General features: G+C 41.1%; 1 non-coding gene across 1 annotated transcript; it reads right to left on the bottom strand.

The window, feature by feature from the left end:
- Nucleotides 1-17,795: 17,795 nt before the first annotated feature.
- trnas-cga (transfer RNA serine (anticodon CGA)) lies at nt 17,796-17,877 on the bottom strand. The gene has a single exon. It is a non-coding gene; the product is annotated as a tRNA-Ser (tRNA).
- Nucleotides 17,878-24,195: the final 6,318 nt, after the last annotated feature.

Here is a 24,195-nt window from a genome sequence, read left to right on the forward strand (position 1 = left end):
TGAGTTGACGCTGATCTTATATTCAGTAGTTCTTCTCGACTGTATGTAATGAAACCTAAGATGACCTGGGGTACTAATGTAAGAAATAACACGTAAAAAAACAAAAAACTGCATAGTTTCCTAGGAACGCGAAGCGAGGCGGCCATCTCTGTCGGCGCCGGAAGTAACTACAAGGAGAGGCCCACCTATCTGGATTATTGACACCTGCCTGCCTTGACCTGTCTTTTGCCTTCCCCCTTTGGATTAATAAACTGTTGTTAATTCGACGTGGTCTGCATCTGGGTCTTACCTCAAACGTGATAGGGATACAAAACTGAGGGGGCACAATATTCCAATTCCTTTTGCACCTTCATGGCGCCGGGCCTGCCTTGGAACCACTTAGATAGATACTCAAATGGATGAGCAAGTTGAGCTACTTATGGACTTTGAGACGTAACCACGGAAATGCTGATACAACATACAACATACCACTAATCCTGAACCTATATCACTCAACATGAAATGCTGATACAACATACAACATACCACTAATCCTGAACCTATATCACTCAACATGAACAACTGGCTTTAAACCAGCCTATAAGGGCACCTTCAGTCTATGGAAATGGAAATGGACTTCTGTGTTATGTCATTTGAATCTTGCGAGATTATTCCGACATAAGTCTACGAACAACTTGCAGTTTCTTGTTTACTAAGAGAGCACACAGATTAATCTATTGTCTACTTTCCTCTCCATGAATATGGATGTGTTTATCCCTATGTCGTTGCTGGTTTGTTTTGGGAGCAGCCTCTTCACTGTCTTAAGACTTATTCAGCCTGTGGCACTGGCACATTACAGTCTTGTTGAGGTACCCACATGTCAGAATCTTTTAACTAGGGTGAAATCTCAGCAAGCCTGGAAACAAACACGGAATAGCTCTACTTTCCCTGGGGGCAGAGCGGGAATAGGAATATTGCTTGGAATCACTCCCATTAATGCACACCCAAAGGCCCTGCAAAAATTCCACTGGCCCCTTGTTCAATTATCCTTTCATGACATGCCAATGGTTGCCTCCTTCAAGGTCTTCTTGGTGTGTCATTCTGGTGGTGCTTGTGAGGACACGGTTGTTGTCGTCAACCCTGCCCTCAGCCCACAGGCCTTAACGACACTTTCCATACTCTACCCCTTTAAAACCTATGTTCTTCAAAGACAACTGATGGCCCTGAGTTGACTATAATCCAGACCATCTTCTCACATAGTAGCAAACTCATATAGAAAACAATACTGTAAACCAAACAGGTGTAGGATTTAATTTGATCACTCTTTTGTTGAATTTTTCTTTGCTGCAGGAAATGCAGATGAGCTTTGTGATTTAAATAAATTCACTGAAAACCTGCACTAAAATAGGGTTATATTAACAGTATTACTTTTTTCATTTAGCCTACTTCTGTCCAGCTAATAGCCTAACCATCGATCAAGCAACATTATGGACTAAACATTCAAATCCTGTTGCTGCAGGATCATTTTGCAACAACAATACTGGTCAAATGTAAGATCCTACATCTGTACTATATTGCTAGACCCATGTTATGATGCTCCAATAATAGCCTGTCCCAACCTCACCCCTTACCCACAAGGAAAAGCCAATGTATGAATAATTCACGGTGGGCCTAAGATTCAAGTTCATGCCACAAAGATACAACAATGATATGACAAAGTGGTTTGGTGCTCTGTTTTTTTGGGCCTCTCTCGAGGGTCAGCAAACTGCCTCCATTTTACCCATCATCACAAAGATTTACACATATTAGCTCTTTTCAGCATTGAGAGCCACCTTGGGTGAAAACGGAGGGCTCTGCATTTCCGCACCTGGGAGCCCACCCAGAATTATGAAACCCATTGTAATCCGCATGGCCTTGGTTATGAGGTACTGTGATTTCTTTAGGATAAGGGAGCTGGGAGTCGGGGCCATGGGGTGACAATTTAAATCAAAGCAAATAATGTTCTAAGGTGCTATCTAGAATCTAAAAAAGTTATTCGCTGTACTCATAGGAGAGCCCTTTGAAGAACCTTTTTTGGTTCCATGTAGAACCCTTTCCATGTTTGAACTTTCCACCCCTTTCCTTTTGCTTTCAACATGGAACCCAAAAGGGTTTTCCTATGGGGACAGCCAAAAAACCTTTAGGAACCCTTTAGGGACACTTTTCTAAGAGTATAGATTGGAAGCCATTAATAAAATAGGTAATATGAGGTAAGTCTCATCAACATGCAGTATCTCATTTGATTGGTGGATAATGTACTTTGCATTTGGAAAGTATTCAGACCCTTTCAATTTTTCCACATTTTGTTAAGTTACAGCCTTATTCTAAAATGAATGAAATAGTTTTCTTTCTCTCATCAATCTACACACAATACCCCATAATTACAAAACGCCATTCCTCTCTGCAGATCCTCATGCTCTGTCAGGTTGGATGGGGAGCATTGCTTCACAGCTATGTTCAGGTCTCCTCAAGTCCAGGCTCTGGCTGGGCCACTCAAGGACATTAAGAGACTTGTCCCGAAGCCACTCCTGCATTGTGTTGGCTGTGTGATTAGGGTTGTGTCCTGTTGGAAGGTGAACCTTCACCCCAGTCTGAGGTCCTGAGCGCTCTGGAGCAGGTTTTCATCAAGGATCTCTCTGTACTTTGCTCCGTTCATCTTTGCCTTGATCCTGACTAGTCTAGTGGTCCTTGCCACTGAAAAACATCCCCACAGCATGATGCTGCCACCACCATGCTTCACCGTAGGGATGTTGCCAGGTTTTCTCCAGATTTAACATTTGGCATTCAGGCCAAAGAGTTCAATCTTGGTTTAATCAGACCAGACAATCTTGTTTCTCATGGTCCGAAAGTCCTTTAGGTGCCTTTTGGCAAACTCCAAGCGGCCTGTCATGTGCCTTTTTACTGAGGAGCGGCTTCCGTCTGGCCACTCTACCATAAAAGCCTGATTTGAGTACTGCAGAGTACTGGAAGGTTCTCCAATCTCCACAGACAAACTCTGGAGCTCTTTGAGTGACCACCTCCCTGACCAGGGTCACCTCCCTGACCAAAAGCCCTTCTTCCCCGATTACTCAGTTAGGCCAGGCAGCCAGCTCTAGGAAGAGTCTTGTGGGTTCCAAACTTCTTGCATTTAAGAATGATGGAGGCCACTGTGATCTTGGGGACCTTCAATGTTGCAGAAATGTTTTGGTACCCTTCCCCAGATCTGTGCCTCGACACAATCCTGTCTCGGAGCTTTAGGGACAATTCCTTCAACCTCATTGCTTGGTTTTTGCTCTGACATGCACTGTCAACTGTAGGACATTATATAGACAGGTATGTGCCTTTCCAAATCATATCCAATCAACTGAATTTACTTCAGGTGGATTCCAATCAAGTTGTAGAAACATCTCAAAGATCATCAATGGAAACAAGAAGCACCTGAGCTCAATTTCGAGTCTCATAGCAAAGGGTGTGAATAAGTTATTTCTGTAAACATCTGTTTTTGCTTTGTTATTATTGGGTATTGTGTGTAGATTGATGAGGAAAATATTTTTTTTAACGCATTTTAGAATAAGGCTGTAACATAACAAAATGTGGAAAAGACCAATGGGTCTGAACACTTTCCGAATGCACTGTATAGTATTAATCAAGTAAAAGAGATTGATGCTAGTCTAGTCTGGATGCTAGTCTGGATGCTAGTGACAACAGGCCAGCTTCAAAAGGTAAAAGACTGGAAGTTTAAAACCAGGGTAATGGGTCAGTGGGGCTGGTATTTAAAGGTCTTAAATTGGAGCGATTCGCAAAGACAAAAAGATGGGGCACTATTTTTCAGTGTTGTATCCTTTTGCTGTGTTATGACAACTTTCATATTCAGTTACATCCATCTCTTGGTGTACCCATTCCCTGCCATCCAAAATAATTGTAATAGACTAGCACTAGAACATACTAGAAACTCTCAAAAAGGTAATGACTATGTTTCATCAGAGCATGGAACAGCTATTCAAAAATGTTCTCTGTCAAAGGTTCATTGTTAGCCTGAAGAAATGTCAAATAGGGTATAGATGTAGTCATACACAGCAGGTGGCATGACAAATTGCTGTTCAAATACAAATGATGAAGAGAAAATGGAATAGAAATGCCAAAACAAAGAAGCAGCCTGATGTCCTGCATTTTGTCAAATTAGGGCTTCTTCCAAAGCCGAAAGAAAAACACCCGCTTACTAGTTGTGGGAGGGAAAGAGCTGAAAGCACTCATAAGCACTGTTATTCTGTCTTTTTATAAAACTTTTTATTTGAAATTATATTGATAGAAAACTTTAGAACGGTTAAAATGTCTTCCTTTTCCTATAAAACGATGCATAAGAAACATTGTTTTTTTGGATTGTTGAACAGAGACCAGAAGAAACTTGACTTTACAGACAAAAATTTAAAGGGAAGTCACATTGGGCCAGTGCAAGTAAGTTGATTCCCAGACTTTAAACGCTACTTGAATAAGTCATGTCCCTCGTCTATTGGGGTTGGCAAAGGTCCTCCTATTCTTTCAATTCCTCTCACTCTGGGGGGGTCAAATGCGGACACTATCCTCCTCAGTGAATTTCTTAAAAATAGTCAAACCTAAAAAAGGTTAGCCTTTTTAGATCAAACTATATTAAATATTTTCACAGCACCAAATAATCTATTAAAAGCCTCAACAGCACTATGTAGGGCAGCACTATGGTGTAGGGCAGCACTATGGTGTAGGCGGAGGACAACTAGCTTCCATCCTCATCTGGGTACATTGACTTCAATGCAAAACCTAGGAGGCTCATGGTTCTCACCCCCTTCCGTAGACTTACACAGTAATTACGACAACTTCCGGAGGACGTCTCCAACCTGTTAGAGCTCTTGCAGCATGAATTGATATGCTGTCCACCCAATCAATGGATCAGAGAATGAATCTAGTACTGATAGTATAAGCTACAGCTAGCTAGCACCTCAGTGCATAAAATGTGTTGAGTAGTTGACTCAAAGAGAGAGAAAGACAATAGTTTAACGAAATTGAACAAAAAAATGGAGAAGCAAGAGAGAGAGCTATAGCTATATGTGACTCACCACCTGGATTTGGTCTTATGTAGCAACATTTGAAATTGTGGTTTTTACATTGGATAAAAGTAGAGACTCAGAGCTACAAAATGGTATATCATACACTGCATTGTTGAGGAACAATGGGAAAGTAATTCTGCTTTGAAAGTTGATCAACTTGAACTCTCACTTTTGAGAAAATGGCCTTGTTTTGGAATGGAATGTTTTGGTATCTAGTGAACAACTCTTCATTGTCTACACCCATACAACATCATTCACACCCTCTTAAGCTTTAGCCCCACCCATCTCGTTTCGCCCTCAGAGCGTTCAGAGCACACACTTGACGCTCTGGCCGATGATTTGTTTACTTATGGATAACATGAAAACAGCCTAACCAGCTCTGCTTGAAACAATTTCATTACGCTTTTTTGCAGACCTTTACTGACACCGGCCATATTCAACATGTGTTGTAAACTTTAGCTTAAGACATGTAGCTAGCTAGCTAAGTAAACAAGGAACCTAGCTAGGTAAACAACGTGTAAGATCACACACGTCACGTACCGCTACCTAACAAACCAGCCAGCTAAAGTTAGCTAGTTAAACAACAATGAACATAGGATCGACATGATTTGGCACTACGCTGCATGAATATGCTGGGAGCTAACCAACCAGGTAGCTAACATTAGGCTTTAACTAGCAAAGTAAAAAGCTCTTGGATACGAATAATAACATCAGCTAGGGAGCCAGCCAGCTAACGTTAGCTAGCTACAGTTGAAGTTGGAAGTTTACATACACTTAGTTTAGAGTCATTAAAACTTGTTTTTCAACCACTGCACAAATGTCTTGATAACAAACTATAGTTTTGGCAAGTTGGTTAGGACATCTACTTTGTGCATGACACAAGTCATTTTTCCAACAATTGTTTACAGACAGATTATTTAACTTATAATTCACTGTATCACAATTCCAGTGGGTCAGAAGTTTACACTAAGTTGACTGTGTCTTTAAACAGCTTGGAAAATTCCAGAAAATTATGTCATGGCTTTAGAAGCTTCTGATGGGCTAATTGACATCATTTGAGTCAATTGGAGGTGTACCTGTGGATGTATTTCAAGGCCTACCTTCAAACTCAGTGCTTCTTTGCTTGACATCATGGGAAAATCCAAATAAATCAGCCAAGACCTCAGAAAACAATTGTGGACCATACTTCCAAAGTTGTGGCGAAATGGCTTAAGGACAACAAAGTCAAGGTACTGGAGTGGCCATCACAAAGCCCTGACCTCAATCCCATATACAATTTGTGGACAGAACTGAAAAGGTGTGTGCGAGCAAGGAGGCCAACAAACCTGACTCAGTTTTACCAGCTCTGTCAGGAGGATTTGCCAAAATTCACCCAATTTATTGTGGGAAGCTTGTGGAAGGCTACCCAAAACGTTTGACCCAAGTTAAACAATTTAAAGGTAATGCTACCAAATACTAATTGAGTGTATGTAAACTTCTGACCCACTGGGAATGTGAAGAAAGCAATAAAAGCTGAAATAAATCATTCTCTCTACTATTATTCTGACACTTCACATTCTTAAAATGAAGTGGTGATCCTAACTGACCTAAGACAGGGAATTTTTACAAGGATTAAATGTCAGGAATTGTGAAAAATTTAGTTTAAATGTATATGGCTAAGGTGTATGTAAACTTCCGACTTCAACTGTAGATAACAGTACACTAGCTTGAAATGAAACCACTTTCTGTCATAATTAGAAATCTGTAATATCTGAAAATGTAGCTAGCTAACGCTATCTTAAACTGAAGCAAATGGAATGAAACAAGGATAAACACCTGAATTTGTCCAATAGAAACTCTTGTTTGCAACTGTTGGACTAATGATTACACCTCAGATCAGCTAGATGCAGGCAAGAGTGTGCAAGGCGGTATTGAATGTGTCACTGTCTGTCACCTTGATTACTCAATTTTTTCTATTGATCCGTGTACCTATGTTGTAAACTTTCATTCATCAGCTAGATTGCAACCTCATGATAGCTATAAAGACATTTTTGTATCATGTAGTATCCTAAACCTATTGATGTTACATTGAACTGGGTCAATGGAATATGAATGACAGTCATACAATTTTCTGTAATAGAAATAAGGCCATGCTCATTAAAAAAGAGAAATCGTCCTCCCTAATCTTAAACGTCAACGACCGTTACTGGCCGGCACAAAGGGCCCCATAACCTCTCATGGTTACCAAAGAGGTTGAGTGTATTAGTATATTTCTAACAGTCATAATTGCATTGATCCATGAAAAAATGCCCTAGCAACTAAACTAAACTAAAATCCATGTATTCTGTGTTGGAGTGTTGACAGACATCAGCAGTTCGTTTTAATATGTTAAGTCAGTCTGCATTTTGAATTCATCACAGAATTCTTCAGACATATTTGATCCATTAATGATTACCTGGAAGTAAAAAAAAACTAAACATTCGTAATGTCCCACCAGGGAAATTCATTGTGCAATCAGGGGTTCACAACACACAGCATGCAGGCATATTACCCAAGCTGTTCATTTAAGTCTGTTCAAACAGATCCCATTTCAAAGGAAACAAGAGCTCATTAAGATCAGGTGTGACTAATTATTGGGCGAGGTCAACAAACCTGAACAAGATAGAGGATAGAGATTGTTTTGTTGATCCTGAGAACTGTATGTGCGTTTTTAAATAACCTTCTTGGAACGTTCTCTGAACGTTAATGTTTTCTTGTGGGTTTTATGGAAAGATTTCTTAACGTTCCTTGAACATTAATTTAAATAGAACCATGAGGAAACCTGTAGAAAATATTATGCTGAAGTAATGAAATTCTCACAGAAGAACTTTGTTTCTTAACATTCATAAAACAGTTTGAGAACATGGCTTTAAATAGAACCATGAAGAAACCTGTAGGAAACGTTATGCCGAAGTACTGAAATTCCCACAGAATAACATTGTTAATTAATGTTCTCTAAACTATTTGAGAACATTCCAAATGTCAAACCAGTTGGAAAATGTTCCTAGAACATTGCCAAAATTTAAATGAAATCAAACCATATTTGAACTTTTAGGAAACATAAAAAAAAATGTTTTGTCAAGAATGTTCCAAAGCCAAGCGACTATCCTGCACCATTCCCAGAAAGTTGTGGGAAGGTTGTACGCAAAATATCCATAGGACAACCACCCTGTCACCACCTCTAAGAAACATAAGGTTCTCAGAATGCTAGCTAACTGGGTAAACACCACACTTGACGGAAAAGGCACAGTTTTAACATGTAAACAAATATATCAGTCTTGCCTCTAGATTAGAGAGATTGCTTCAAGTAAAGGCTGTCTATACACCAACCACACTATATTAAATGAGTAACAAGTGTTATGTACTGTATGACCTGACCTCACTCATCAATCTATATTTCCTTCGAACAATGTAATGATGAATGACCTATGTTTAGGAAGACATATTGAGAATTAATTGTCTCTATTCTAATAACATCATTATATAGTACTGTATAGGTAATATACAACCCTGAGCAGCTACAGCCATTTGTTTCTACACTGAACAAAACTATAACAATTTCTAATATTTTAATGAGTTACATTTCATATAAGGAAATCAGTCAATTCAAATGAATTCATCAAGCCCTAAACTATGGATTTCACATGACTGGGCAGGTGTGCAGCCATAGGTGGGCCTGTGAGGGCCAACCAGAATGAGTTTTTCCTCACAAAAGGGATTTATTCCAGACAGAAATACTCCTCACCCCCTCAGACAATCCCACAGGTGAAGAAGCCGGATGTGGAGGTCCTGTGCTGGTGTGGTTACACGAGGTCTGTGGTTGTGAGGCCGGTTGGACGTATAGCCAAATGTTCGAAAACGACGTCGGATGCAGCTTATGGTAGAGAAACGAACATTCAATTCTCTGGCAACAGCTCTGGTGGACATTCCTGCAGTCAGTATGCTAATTGCATGCTCCCACAAAACTTGAGACATCTGTGTCATTGTGTTGTGCAACGAAACGGCAAATTTTAAAGTGGCCATTTATTGTCCCCAGCACAAGGTGCACCTGTGTAATGATCATGCTGTTTAATCAGCTTCTTGATAAGTCACACCTGTCAAGTGAATGGATTATCTTGGCAAAAGAGAAATGCTCACCAAAAAGGATAGAAACTAATTCATGCACAACATTTGAGAGAAATACACTTTTTGTGTGTATGGAACATTTCTGGGATTTTCTATTTCAGCTCATGAATCATGGGACCAACACTTTAAATCTTGCGTTTATATTTTTGTTCAGTGTATTATGAATGAGTTGTGGTAGCGCATCATCAGCCATTATGCTGTGGTGCTTCAGGTGAGTATTTCACCTTATCTCAAAAGAGGAGGGTACAAGAACTAAGAACAAAAAACATGTAGAGAAAGAAAGATTGGAAGATGAATTGAACAACTTGGGAGGGAGGGAGAGGAAAGGAAGAGGGAGATGAGCCAATTAGTGACTTACATAAGGAAGCCTCTCCTGCCACCACCCTTATTGTCCTAATAAGCATAGTGACCACAGCATGGTCAAAACAACTCTAACATGCATGAGGTATTTTCCTATCTGGGCTGTTGGTGTGGGGGTGAAAAGACCTACAGCCACTGACACACCAGACACTCTTGTCTGGCTGGCTGGCCCCTGCTATACAGACAAGGGGTAGCTGGTATCTCTGACCTCCAAAACAAAAACATAAGGGGGCACTGAAGTGAGCCCTGAGGTGGGGTCTGAGGTGAGTTGAGTTTGAGTGCATGTGTGCATGACAAAGAGAGCTGCATCTCTCTCTCTCCTCTTGAGTGACACAGTGTTGACATTCGAGGACACTTGATTACAATGTAGCCAGGCTAGATGGTATCCACTCAGTGCTACATCTCACCCATCTCAATCACTTCAACCATGTTCAACAAGATCCCCAAATCATGCACAGTGCTGAATGAGATTACTAACAACTGCTGTGGGGGAGATAAAATGACCACTTGAACAGAAACAGTAGGTATTCAAACTGTAGAACCCAGTTCCCTACATTTGAATATAAAAAAATGATTTGATCAAACAAAACTATGCTACATTTTATCTCTGGGACCCTCAGGATGACAAATCCGAGCAAGATTACTGAATGTAAGTACATTATTTACCTTCAAAGGTGGATGTATCAAACTAGTTGCTGTGATAAAAGTGTTTCGTTGTTGTGCACTCGCCTCAAACAGTAGCATGGTATTTTTTTTCACTCTAATAGCTACTGTAAATAAACAAGAATTTAAGCTTTCTGCACATATAAGACATGCATATGTCAGAGGGGAGATTCAGAGGGGTTGGGTTAACTGCGAAAGACACATTTCATTTGAATGTATTTAGTTGTGCAGATATCCCCTTTCCCTTACACAACCTTGGATTTGGATGGTGAAAGTAAGCCTGCTCCTATTTGTTTGTGCAGTCAGCCAATTCCTCTGGTCGTTGACAGACTGCAGGCCAAAGTGTATGTTTGTATTTGTGGCTCAATGTTAAATACCAGCTCCACCTCTAACCCTCAACAAAACCCTAACCCTAGTTTTATGTCCACACAATGGCTCAACCCTAACCTTAACCTTATAAGCCTAAACCTTCCCCACATGTGCCAGATCTTGAATCCAGTAGGACTCATGTCTTGGAGGCAATGTTTAGATTTCCTTTGTGTGTGTGATGTTCTAAAGTCCAGGTAAACTGTGGACAACTAGCCCTGACTGGAGGGGAAAAACGCTTCATGAGGTTTCATTGGAGTCTAATTAGAGTCAATATAAAAACAAGTGGGGAGAGGCTTAGCGAAGGGTAAACACATGAAAAACAAATACCTGGGCTTGTTCAGGAGGGCACACCAGAGGAAAACATATTGCAACGAAAATGTTCATTAGGCATCGAATAGAAGAAAATGGATTGAAACAGGGTCGATGTCATGGAGCTGAATAATTCTATCAAAGTAAAAATGAGTCACTGATTAAAACTGTTGATTTAAAAAGCTATTGTAAATGCAGAATGGTTCTCCGTTATTTGGATTGTTTGGTTGTTGTAACCTCAGACCCCGCGCCAGAACAAATCAGTTCGATGGGATTTCCGCACAATTTTTCAGTGGAACTCCTATGTGTGCACGCGCCTGCACACATTGTTTAAATTGCTGTAATTGTAAAGACCATAGGCTACTCATGAGTTTCAAGGAAGCTTGTCATTTATCCTACCATATTTATCTATCAGCTATACACATTTTCGTGGGAACAGTTAAGCAATAAGGCCTGAGGAGGTGTGGTATGTGGCCAATTACCACGGCTAAGGCCAATATACCACGGCTGTTCTTATGCATGACACAACGCGGAGTGGCTCGACACAGCCCTTATCCGTGGTATAGTAGCCATATATCACAAACCCCTGAGGTGCCTTATTGCTATTATAAACTGTTTACCAATGTATTTTAGAGCAGTAAAAATACATGTTTTCTCATACCCGTGGTAGACGGTCTGATAAACCACGGCTGTCAGCCAATCAGCATTCAGGGCTCGACCCACCCAGTTTATAATTTCAATCAAATAATAACGTTTTCCTTTCTCAAAATCATTGTCACGTGCTTAATCATACAAATCGGAAGTCAAACTATAAACATCTAAAAGTTCAAATTAAAAATGCAGAGAGCACTAGCCACTGCCATATGGACACACTGTGATCCATTGACGGCTAAAGAAATTAGCATATAGAACGCAGAGATAGCCGACAGGCCAATGCAGCAGTAGGCCTATAACTTCCATCGTCAACTAAGTAAAATACATACGCCTAAAGCCGACAAATAAAAACAGTAGAAAATATCCTGATGAAAGAACCAGAATTTTCAATCACATTTATCTCTCTTCCCTGCCTGTCTCCCTTCCTTTCCATCTGTCTTGACTTGAGCTATTGCTAGTGAAGTTCAAGATTGTATCAAATTATCACAGGGTCCCACCGAAGTTGTCTCTAACGAACTTGCAACATTTTATCAACTAGCCTATTCTGGGCCCTCAAGTTTCCTGCGCCAGTGAGCTCGGGACATGAAGCAATTTTTTATGATGTTTCCACTGGATATATGGGATTATCAGATCGTGATATTTTGCTCTTTCACACCGAGGCTTGTTGATTATCGTGGCCGGGAGTTCTGGAAAGATTTTTCAAATAGGCCTACTGACGAACTATCATTCACAATGGATGTTACAAAAGCAGACTTTGTTGACTTGTGTGAGGTGAATAAAAAATGTGTTTGTTAAGACAATCAGAAATAAGACATTGCCAAATGAGAACTCTCCTACATATGCATGCATTCTGGAGACGCACCATATCTTCATCTTGTTTAAAACGGGAACGTTTTTCATCCAAAAATTTAAATATCGCCCCCTAGTCGAAAAAGGTTAAGACAATCAGAAATAAGACATTGCCAAATGGGAACTCTCCTACATATGCATGCATTCTGGAGACGCACCATATCTTCGCCACACCCCTCCCCTTCTATTTGATGCAACATCTTAAATTATACTCAATACACATTATCTTCACACATATTATAGACACTTTTTACTGACAGCCTCAACTCAATCAGCTAGTTTTGGTGAATATAGCTAGCAGCGGTCGTCATCTAGCTTGGTAGCAATGTCAGCAATATGACATAGCTAACTACTTTGGACTATATGCACTAATACACCATAGTACTTACCTTGAAAGGCAATTGTACATGACTGTTTACCTGCATAAAATATTAGACGTATCTCAAGTTTACTTCCATAACAAATTGACTTTGCTTCTAGGTGTTACACAAATTAACGTCTGGACGGAAACAAAAGTGATCCTTCAATGCGCCTATCCTCCACGCAATCTCCAAAATACAGCAGCCACAGGACAACTTTGTTTTGATGTCGTAAAGGACCAATCTCAGAAACTGAAGAGATATAGCTAGCTAATGACCTCCTTTTGCACGTGGAAAAAAACAGTGGACAGAGACTTGCTTGCTACGTTAGCTAGCTAGCTGGGATTTTCTACAAGGAATCTGCCTCCCGAAAAAGCTTCTCCCAAGCGTGACACCTACTCCCGCTGCCTGCTGCTTGGATTCCACCTGGCGATCTTTTCACCATCTGCCTTTGCCTGTCTCCCCCTGCCTACTATTTATTTATTTTATCTCATACTTTTATAGCCTACTCGACTCATAGAGAGCTACTCTCTCAAGATATCTTGTTGGGGCGAGTCACTCTTTGAACTTACAAATGGCTAGTCATTCTTGTGGGCCGGCTAAGGAGTATTGGTGTCTCAGAGGGGTCTTAGGCCTGGTTTGCTAACTACCTCCCTCAAAGAGTGCAGTGTATAAAGTCAGAACATCTGCTGTCTCATCCACTGCCAGACACCAAGGGAGTACTCCAAGGCTCGATCCTAGGCCCCACGCTCTTCTCAATTTACATCAACAACATAGCTCAGGTAGTAGGAAGCTCTCTCATCCATTTATATGCAGATGATACAGTCTTATACTCAGTTGGTCCCTCCATGGATTTTGTGTTAAACGCTTTACAACAAAGCATTCTTATTGTCCAACAAGCTTTCTCTAGGTAGTGGGAGTTAGCACACCAGGCCAAAGACCCCTCAGAGACACCACTACTTCTTAGCCGGCCCACAAGAATGAAATGGTCTACCATATCAAAAATAAAAATAGCAGCACAACATTGCTTAAAATCAAGGGCAATGGTGACATCATTTGGGACCTTTAAGGTTGCAGTGACACATCCATAACCAGAGCGGAAATTAGATTGCATACCAGAGAGAATATTTTAGACATCAAGAAAGCCAGTCAGTTGATTGTTGACAAGTTTTTCCCAACACTTCTGATAAATTTGCCAAATAGAAATTTGCCTATAACAGTTAAGATCAGCTTGATCTCTCCCTTTAAATAAAGGACACACCACGGCTGTCTTCCAAGCAATGGGAACCTCCCCAGACAGGAGAGACAGGTTAAAAAGGTGAGAAATAGGCTTGACGATGATAGGGGCTGCAACCTTAAAGAAAAAAGGGTCTAACGATCCTCTGTGGCTAAGTCATGCTCCCTGGGGAAGTATTTTGAATGGTTTTATTTACACAGCAGTAATTATATAATTTTGGCAAAACTTCAATTTACTTTCGGGAAATCCAGCATCCTTACAGTGGTCTGTGCACCTGCCAACTTTCCTTTCCAATTCCTAAGAGGCTGAAACCAGAGATATGTATATAATGACGAGATGTTCATGTCTCCACCCTAACAATAGGAGTCTTTGTCCCAAAGGCGGGAAGGCAGGTGACAAGCTTAGGTCTGCATATTATTCCCATGGAAATGCATTGGGCTTATACTGGACAGATGTTGGCGAGAGTGAGCCCTCTCGCTTCACCTCTTCCTCTCTGCTGAAACTATATCACCGCAGAAAGTACCCGAGCGAGCGAAACAGCGCCCCTCTATATGTCACCCATGTATCTGCTGTCTGGACAGAAATAGTATGACATTCCATACTATTTTGGTCCAGACAGCACCAGATACTGTATACTGTCAAACATACTGATACGGCCTGTGTCATGAAATTGTACCCTCCATCATTTCACTCATTCAGCAATACTTCCTCAATGGGCCAGAAGGTTATGTCACAATGTGGAACCTTAACTGGTCTGAGACTGACAGAGGCTAATGTGCCTTTGGCTTAGGCCATGTGGCTCTGCTGATGCTGGTATTACAGTGCTTTAGCCACACCGTGGGAAGACTGCGGATAGTTTTATGAACCTCAGAAATAGCCTGCCCTGTGCTAACAGCATGTGGATTTGTAATTAAAAGACAAGCTCATTCCCATGTAAGGGTTATCTGTCGATTTTACGGTATTACTGGTAAAATAAATCATATCCACACGCACGCACGCACACACACACACACACACACACACACAACCATGACCCAGTTTTTAGTTGGGGAACAACACTTTTATTTAGATGTGGTGTAAGCTAGGACATTTGAATGTATTCTAGTGATTTCATTTGATAGGATTTGGTTACAGCACTTTTCTTTAACAGCAGGTTAGTTGACAGCCGGTCAATCTATTCATAATCCATTATTCATAGATGTAAGTGTTGTTGTTGAAATGTCTCTTGGCAGAATAAACATGAACCTGGGGCATGTTAGTCATCCTAGTTTAGTGCTGTGTTTTCCCTACAATGTGACATAAAAAAAGTACAAATGGATTGATACATTAATATGAGTGAACAATCGTGTAATTTGCGACTCTTCATTTCTTCATACACTCATCAATAAATTCAGACATGGATTTTCAAACTGAACAGCGATAGCTATCCTCTACCAGGACAGTAGAATATATTTCAGCAAAACATGTCCAGCAGCGGTATGTGGTATGTGCCTCTCACGCTTAGTGTGATTATTATTAGGCTACCCTTTTCACTCTGTGACACTGGACAATAATTGAACAACATTCCTCATTCCCCTATAGCATCATATTCTCCAGAGCAGCTGTGAAGGAAGTATATGTTGCCAGGACATGACAGACCAGATGTATGCTACATGTCGTGACCTTTGTGTTGTGTTATATCTGGGGGATAACTGCAAGATGGCGAAGAGAAAACAGCGGATCATGGTCTTCTGGCCTGATCACTCATCTAGTTTGAAAGCACATTAAGATCTTACGACGTCAAGAATAATATGTATGTGGCTGTATGTGGATATTATGTTTGTACATGAAGAGCAACGGTGTGGTTATCCGGATATGAAAAGAGCGTATAGCAGAAGGGGAGGCAAATCAGGTCTGTAGGACAACGCATATTGAATGCTACATGGAAATACAAGTTGCAGATGTTGAGTGGAGAGTGGAGAGGTACAGTAGTCATTGTTCTAATCTCGACGGTCTTTTGGCACCATCTAGTGTTTCATTACTGCTACACTACCTCGTGGATGAAATGAATGGCATTGCGCTGCAATGAATGCATCTTTATGAATTTCTTCACTCTCCTCTAGAAAACAACTAAACTGTACATCCTAAGATGTTTACATTAAAACATATCAGTGCCATACAAAAATGGTATAAATAGTCCATGCTTTCCATTATCAATTATTTAGGTCAATGGTCAGTAACAATCGATACAAATATTGATAAATCCGGGGCCTTAGCGAGAGAAAAAAAACTGTTACAAAGCGGATAAAAACATTACATTTGGTACAAAAATTCCTCAGGTTATATGAAAACATCTCAGAATGGGTGCTCATTTCAAAATTAACCAGGAAGCGGAATTCAAAATGGCCACCAATGGAGACGATAATAAATCCATAGTCAAATTTTCAATAACAAAAAACAAGTAATAATACATCAAATGTATTCTTAAGTTCTGATTAGTGAAGAAAAAGAAAAAGGACGTAGGGCCCTGGTTCACGTGCCAGCATAACGGCATAATGCAGTGTATGACAATTCAAAATCCTGGCATTGACACTTTTGGAAACAGAAGGGGTCACTTTTACAGCTACACCACAGGAGTTCTCTGCAAACTTCGTCAGTCTCTGGTAAGAGTTTCCTCAAAGGTGTCCAGGAATCAACTGTTTTAGCCCATCCAAGATTGAATGGTTTTCAGACTTGTTGACCAAATGCTTGTTTGATACACTGCTTGGTTTGCATGGTGCACCAGTGCAGCGGTATGTTCTCCATTGAAAATTACCTCTTGGAGAAGAGATCCTTCTTCAGATCAGTGACACAATCTAGGCTGTTGTCTTGTATCTCTCAAGTGAAAGTGGACAAATCCAGATCAAGGTATGAAATGGTTCATCTGCCATCAAAACAAAGGCATTAGTCACCTCTGGAGATGACTTCCATGCTGTCTTTTTTCCCTTTCCGTGAAACCTTGAGGTTGTATAACAACTTGTGAATGCATAGAAGTGCACCCTTTAAAATATTAATTAATATATCCGAAAGATCATCTCTACCAAACGTGACGCTTTAATCCGCTGCATAAGTTTCATATCAAGGTGATATTACATAAATTGTATCATAATGTGACAGCCTATGCAAGAACCTTCATCTCCAGTTTAAGGTCATATTCAGAGTAAATTACCCATGTTCTCAATAAATGAGCTATGGTGGCCATATTGGATTATGTTTAAAAAAAAGAGGTGCCATGCCCCAATTTTTGCAGTGGTGGAGAAGTACTCAATTGTCATACTTGAGTAAAAGTAAAGATACCTTAATAGAAAATAACTTAGGTAAAAGTCACCCAGTAAATTACTACTTGAGTAAAAGTATCTGATTTTAAATGTACTTAAGTACAGTGGTGGAAAAGGTACTTAATTGTCATACTTGAGTAAAAGTAAATGCCATACATCAAATTCCTTGTATTAAACAAACTAGATGATACAATTTCTTTAATTATTTTTAGACAGAAATAATTTACAAACACAGAAGTTGTGTTTAGTGAGTCTGCCAGATCGGAGGCAATAAGGATGACAAATCTAGCTCAAGTCAACATGCAAAACCCGCAATGCTCTGTAAAGACTAGACTTTCTACTGAACAACCTATTTGAACTGTTTGTCAAGGAAAAAATATTCTGAGCACTTGAATCAAAGGACAAGTCCATGCATTAAGCACATTATCCATATCATGTCACCTAGGATATGTTAAAAAGGAAAACTGGTTTGCCATAGCACTGTGAGCAGGGTTCGAACCTGCGCGGGGAGACCCCATTGGATTTCGAATCCAACGCCTTAACCTCTCGGCCATCACAGCTTCTCCTGTTACCTACAGACCCATCCCCAGCCGCGCCCTCAGAGCATGCGCAGACCAGCTGGCTGGTGTGTTTACGGACATATTCAATCAATCCCTATCCCAGTCTTCTGTGAGCAGGCCTTTCTAATCAACCTGGCCGGGGTATCCTGGAATGACATTGACCTCATCCCGTCAGTAGATGATGCCTGGCTATTCTTTAAAAGTGCCTTCCTCACCATCTTAAATAAACATGCCAATTCAAAACATTTAGAACTAGGAATAGATATAGCCCTTGGTTCACTCCAGACCTATCTGCCCTTGACCAGCACAAAAACATCCTGTGGCGTTCTGCATTAGCATTGAATAGCCCCCGTGATATGCAACTTTTCAGGGAAGTTAGGAACAAATATACACAGGCAGTTTGAAAAAGCTAGCCTTAGCTTTCCTAACAGAAATTTGCATCCTGTAGTACTAACTCAAAAACGTCATTTGCAAATAAATTCATTAAAAATCCTACAATGTGATTTTCTGGATTTCTTTTCTTCTCATTTTGTCTGTCATAGTTGAAGTGTACCTATGATGAAAATTACAGGCCTCTCTCATCTTCTTAAGCGGGGGAGCTTGCACATTTGGAGGCTGACTAAATACTTTTTTGCCTCACTGTATATCTATCCTACCCTATCTTTCAAAGGTCTTCGAAAGCCAAGTTAACAAATAGATTACTGACCATTTCGAAATCCACCGTACCTTCTCCGCTATGCAATCTGGTTTCAGAGCTGGTCATGGGTGCACCTTAGCCATGCTCAAGGTCCTGAACGACATCATAACCGCCATCGATAAGAGACATTACTGTGCAGTCGTATTCATCGACCTGGCCAAGGCTTTCGACTCTGTCAATCACCACATTCTTATTGGCAGACTCGACAGCCTTGGTTCCTCAAATGATTGCCTCACCTTGTTCACCAACTACTTCTCTGATAGAGTTCAGTGTGTCAAATCAGAGGGCCTGTTGTCCGGACCTCTGGTAGTCTCTATGGGGATGCCACAGGGTTCAATCCTCGGGCAGACTCTCTTCTCTGTATACATCAATGATGTCGCTCTTGCTGCTGGTGATTCTGATACACCTCTACACAGACAACACCATTCTGTATACCTTGGCCCTTCTTTGGACACTGTGTTTACAAACCTCCAGACGAGCTTCAATGCCATACAACTCTCCTTCCGTGGCCTCCAACTGCTCTTAAATGCAAGTCAAACTAAATGCATGCTATTCAACCGATCACTGCCCGCACCTGCTCGCCCGTCAAGCATCACTATGTACGGCTCTGACTTAGAATATGTGGACAACTACAAATACCTAGGTGTCTGGTTAGATTGTAAACTCTCCTTCTAGACTCACATTAAGCATCTCAAATCCAAAATTAAATCTAGAATCGGTTTCCTATATCGCAAACAAAGCATCCTTCACTCATGCTGCCAAACATACCCTCGTAAAACTGACCATCCTACCGATCCTCGACTTCGCCGATGACATATATAAATTAGCCTCCAACACTCTACCTAACAAACTGGATGCAGTCTATCACAGTGCCATCTGTTTTGTCACCAAAGCCCCATACACTACCCACCATTGCGACCTGTACGCTCTCGTTGGTTGGCCCTCGCTTCATACTCGTCGCCAAACCCACTGGCTACAGGTTATCTACAAGTCTCTGCTAGGTAAAGCCCCGCCTTATCTCAGCTCACTGGTTCACCATAGCAGCACCCACTCGTAGCACGCGCTCCAGCAGGTGTATCTCACTCGTCACCCCCAAAGCCAATTCCTCCTTTGGTCGTCTTTTCTTCCAGTTCTCTGCTGTCAATGACTGGAACGAACTGCAAAAAATCTCTGAAGCTGGAGACTCATATCTCCCTCACTAGCTTTAAGCACCAGCTGTCAGAGCAGCTCACAGATCACTGCACCTGTACATAGCCAATCTGTAAACAGCCCATCTATCTACCTACCTCATCCCCATACTGTATTTATGTATTTCTCTTGCTCCTTTGCACCCCAGTATCTCTACTTGCACATCTACCATTCCAGTGTTTAATTGCTATATTGTAATTACTTTGACAACCATGGCCTATTTATTTCCTTAACTCCCTTATCTTACCTCATTTGCCCTCACTGTATATAGACTTTTTGTTTTCTTTGTTCTACTGTATTATTGACTGTATGTTTTGTTTATTCCATGTGTAACTCTGTGTTGTTGTATTGTGTCGAATTGCTATGTTTTATCTTGGCCAGGTCGCAGTTGCAAATGAGAACTTGTCCTCAACTGGCCTACCTGGTTATATAAAGGTGAAATAAAATAAAAATGGGCTGGCTGGCTAGCTAGCAAATATAGCTACACACAATAATAGCAAAGTCAATATCAGCATGTGAAGTAGCTAGTTAGCCAACTGTCACGAACCTTGCCGAAGATGGTGCCTCTTCCTGTTCGGGCGGTGCTCGGCGGTCGTCGTCGCCGGCCTATTAGCTGCCATCGATTCCCTTTCCGTTTGTTTTGGGTAATTGGGTACACCTGTTTTGTATTAAGGTTTGTTTGTAGGGTATTTAAGGGCACTAGGCCCGCTGGGTATTTGTGCGGGCTTGTTTGTGTTACTCTGGGTTTGATGGTGTGAGTTATTCATGTATTTATTCTCCGGACTATTTTGTCCTGTTGTTTGGACTAGCAATTTATATACGCCCTGTGTGTTGGCGTGACTGTTTTGTTGCGCTGGGGAATAAATGTGAAAGAAAGACTGAACCCTGCTCTCTGCGCCTGATTCCACCCACCACTCCTAGTTGATCGTAACACCAACCTGGTCTCAGAGCATTTCGCATTATTCTGTACGTAAATCCTAGACACTCTGTTTGGTATGGTTACTTAACCCCTTTAACTAAACATCTATCCAGGGCCTTAGCATCAAAAAGGGATGAAACCGTTACACAGCAGATAGACAATTTGGTAGAGATGCTCTTTGGGATGTATTAATTGATATTAGAAGAGGTGCCCAAAAATTAAGTGGTGTAAAGTACTTAATGGAAAGATTCACCCATTTTGAATGTTATATTGTTTTTGTGCATCCCTGAGAGATGCTCTATCGATTCCCAGCGCCATTTCATGCTTTCATGTGTATCTGAGCTATTGCCTTTCAAGCAGGCAGACATTTGGCTCATATGGCGCAGTACTGTGATAAAGCCGCTCTCCCTACACTGAAAGTTAATAGGGATACGACTTTTAGATTGCAAAAACGTCTTTCGTACATGTCAGATTTCAAAACTGGCCACTGTCATAATGTGGAAGGTTGTCTTCTGTTGAATGAGCCATTGATCATATTTTTGCAATATACCTACATCAAGAAATGTGTAATTTAACATTTCTCCTATTTGTCTGCTTCTTCAGTCCAGGGTGCATTGCAGCTAACCCTTCCCCTAACCCTTTAACCTAAATTTTAAACTTAACCCTAACCTAACCCCTAGCCTAGCTAAAATGATCAAGCTAGCTAACATTAGCCACCTAGTTAGAATAAGAACAAAAATAGATTTGTGTGCAAATACTATTTACAAGATATTTACAGATGTTCACTGCTGCAATGTGAACTTTGGGAGCATGTGGTCCTTAAACTCCTCTAGTCCAGCAATATGTGTCTGCCCTGAGGTCGTCCACACAACGAAGAAACAAGTGTCCTTTCCAGTGATGTGGAGCTGCCCTTGGACCTGGTGCCAGTAAGAATGGTCTTCACAGAGGCGGTAAGACCCTCCCTCTTCCTGGATATAGAAATCCCTCGACTTCACTGCCTTCTCAATGGTAAGGTCCCTTGCACTATAGGGACTTGACTTCCACCATTGCTGTGGTGCTGACGACATCATCTGATTGCCCTCCTCTTCTGTGCCCCACTTTACATACAACACTCCAACCAATGACTGTGATCTGAGGACCTTTATTAGCAGCGACGGAGTAATGCGCTTGGCCCTAACCACTACTCCTAAATTGCTGGCCGTCAACCTCCCTCTCCTCATGGTGTGCCAGTTGGAGTTGGTGCGCTGTCCGACTGTTGCCGGCAAAGAATAGCCTCATGCTGCGCCAACGACAGTGCCATGCCAGCCAGGATGCTTGCATGCCCCAGCGGTTGTTCTTGCTCAGGTTCAAGGAACCATATCACACTGAACCTGCCTTGGAGATTCCTTAGCCACTGAAGATTTTCCTCCGTGGGCTCTCGGGACAGAGGGTTGTAGTCTTCGGCCGGGTACAGGTCCTCCACTGACTGCACCTGGTTGGGCATGGCTGGCTTCCTCCACATCCATACAACCGATATTGTGAACTGCATAAATAGCCAATGCAGCCGCATGGGGGGCATTCGCATGTGGTAGAGAGAATCCCCTGGTCACCTACAGAGACATGCCAAGAGGAAGGATGTTAAGTGCCACATGCCTTTCAATGCATGACTTTGAACACCTTGCAATGCATTTGTTTGTAAGAAATGTGCTATATAAATAAAGTTTGATTTGATTGATGATATTACAGCTGTAGAATATTTAATAAACAGTCATTTTCACATGAGGACAAGTGCAGCTTTTCCATAAACTTTTAATTGATAAGTTGGGATTTTATAAATTGACATATCAATCATATAGTGGGAAGGATCATATAAATCAAGACTGGGTGAATGCATATACCACCCCGAATAAATAAATACTGTGCCTTTGAAGACTTATCTCTGGTCATGAAACTACAATAAAAGCTGGATGCCTAAATAAAGTCAATTCTGAACGTCAATAGATTTATAGATTCATTCTCCTCAATGACTATATTCTAGAGCTGAGTTATCACTCATCTACGTCTGGTATCCGGGGTAATCTAGTTAGTGCTTATATAATCGATTAAGTGGCTCTTTCCTTGTAGAATGTTGACAGCAGTATATAAAACATTGTATTGCTAAGATTGCTCAAACTTAACTTAATAGCTACACTCACTGACACAGGATACACTTAATCCCTCATGCTGGCCCTGACCAAACCAGTAAATTGCCTCTCACTATAGCTGCACTTCTCAACATGGCCAGACTTCCCTTTTAATGCTCTTATACTCATCCTTGAAAAATGCTTTAAGGTCTGAAATAGACACCAATGTCGACATACTGCGCAAATAATTATCTAGGCTAAGTAAAACCATGTATTTAAAATATATCTATCTATACTGCTCTGCTAACTGGATAGTCAGTGGCAAGCTGAAACCACGAAAGGGGACGGGAGACGTTAATCGATCGGGCACGGGTCTCTGATCTCGCTGAACGGTAGCTAACAATGTGGGCTAGAGATGGTGTGTAGGAGCTTCCTGCAGGAGTTGTACAGTCTTGCTGAGGGTTTCTCTGTTGCTAATTAGCATTTCACATTTTGGAGAGTAAATTGAGGCAAATATATTGATAAAACTTGTCCGAGAGAGAATTACATGGCTATCAAAATATCACGCCAGGGTAAGTCTACACAAAACACAGACCTTATATGAAGTACTTCTAATATCCCAGATGTAAAAATGAATTGGGAAACAACGATTGGAACCATTACCTGGTTTTACCGCTAGATTTTATGGATATTATGACGCGTCTACTGTGCTGGACTATATGAAACGTTGGTACCATATAGAATGATAACGGCCTTTATTGGCCAAAAGGCCGTTTTAGCATGGGTAGATCCATTATGGGCTTCCACCATGCTTCAGACATTTTAAAGTAGTCAACTGAGTGAAGATTCCAATGGGTTATAGCCTCAATGGCACTGCCCATTCTGTCACAGACACTATAATGGCCAGCCCGGTCTCATAGACTAGACGTAACAAAGTACATTTAAATCTGGGACACTCAAATTAGTACATGTTACATTTGGTATGGCTACATGAAACAGCAGGTTACTTAAGCAGGGCTCGACATTAACACTTGTGCTCTTCCTCTGGGCAAGTAAAAAAAATGTTGGACAAGCAGATTATTGGTTTATGTTATCCGAAGGGACAATAAAACGAAACCACGTAAAAATCACAATATCAAACAATTAGGCTACTCCAATCAGAATTGCATCAGAAATGGATCAAAGTATCCTCCGGATACAATATTTTGCTCACTGTCCTCCCAATATCTGCAGAGCTTATTGTAGTATAGTTATATGCCTGCATTGAAAGGCTGGTAATGGTTCACATCAACACCATTATCCCAGAAACCCTAGACCCACTCCAATTTGCATACCGCCCAAACAGATCCACAGATGATGCAATCTCTATTGCACACCACACTGCCTTTTCCCACCTGGACAAAAGGAACACC

This window comes from Oncorhynchus nerka, linkage group LG26, assembly GCF_034236695.1.
Source record: "Oncorhynchus nerka isolate Pitt River linkage group LG26, Oner_Uvic_2.0, whole genome shotgun sequence".
Lineage (NCBI taxonomy): Eukaryota > Metazoa > Chordata > Actinopteri > Salmoniformes > Salmonidae > Oncorhynchus > Oncorhynchus nerka.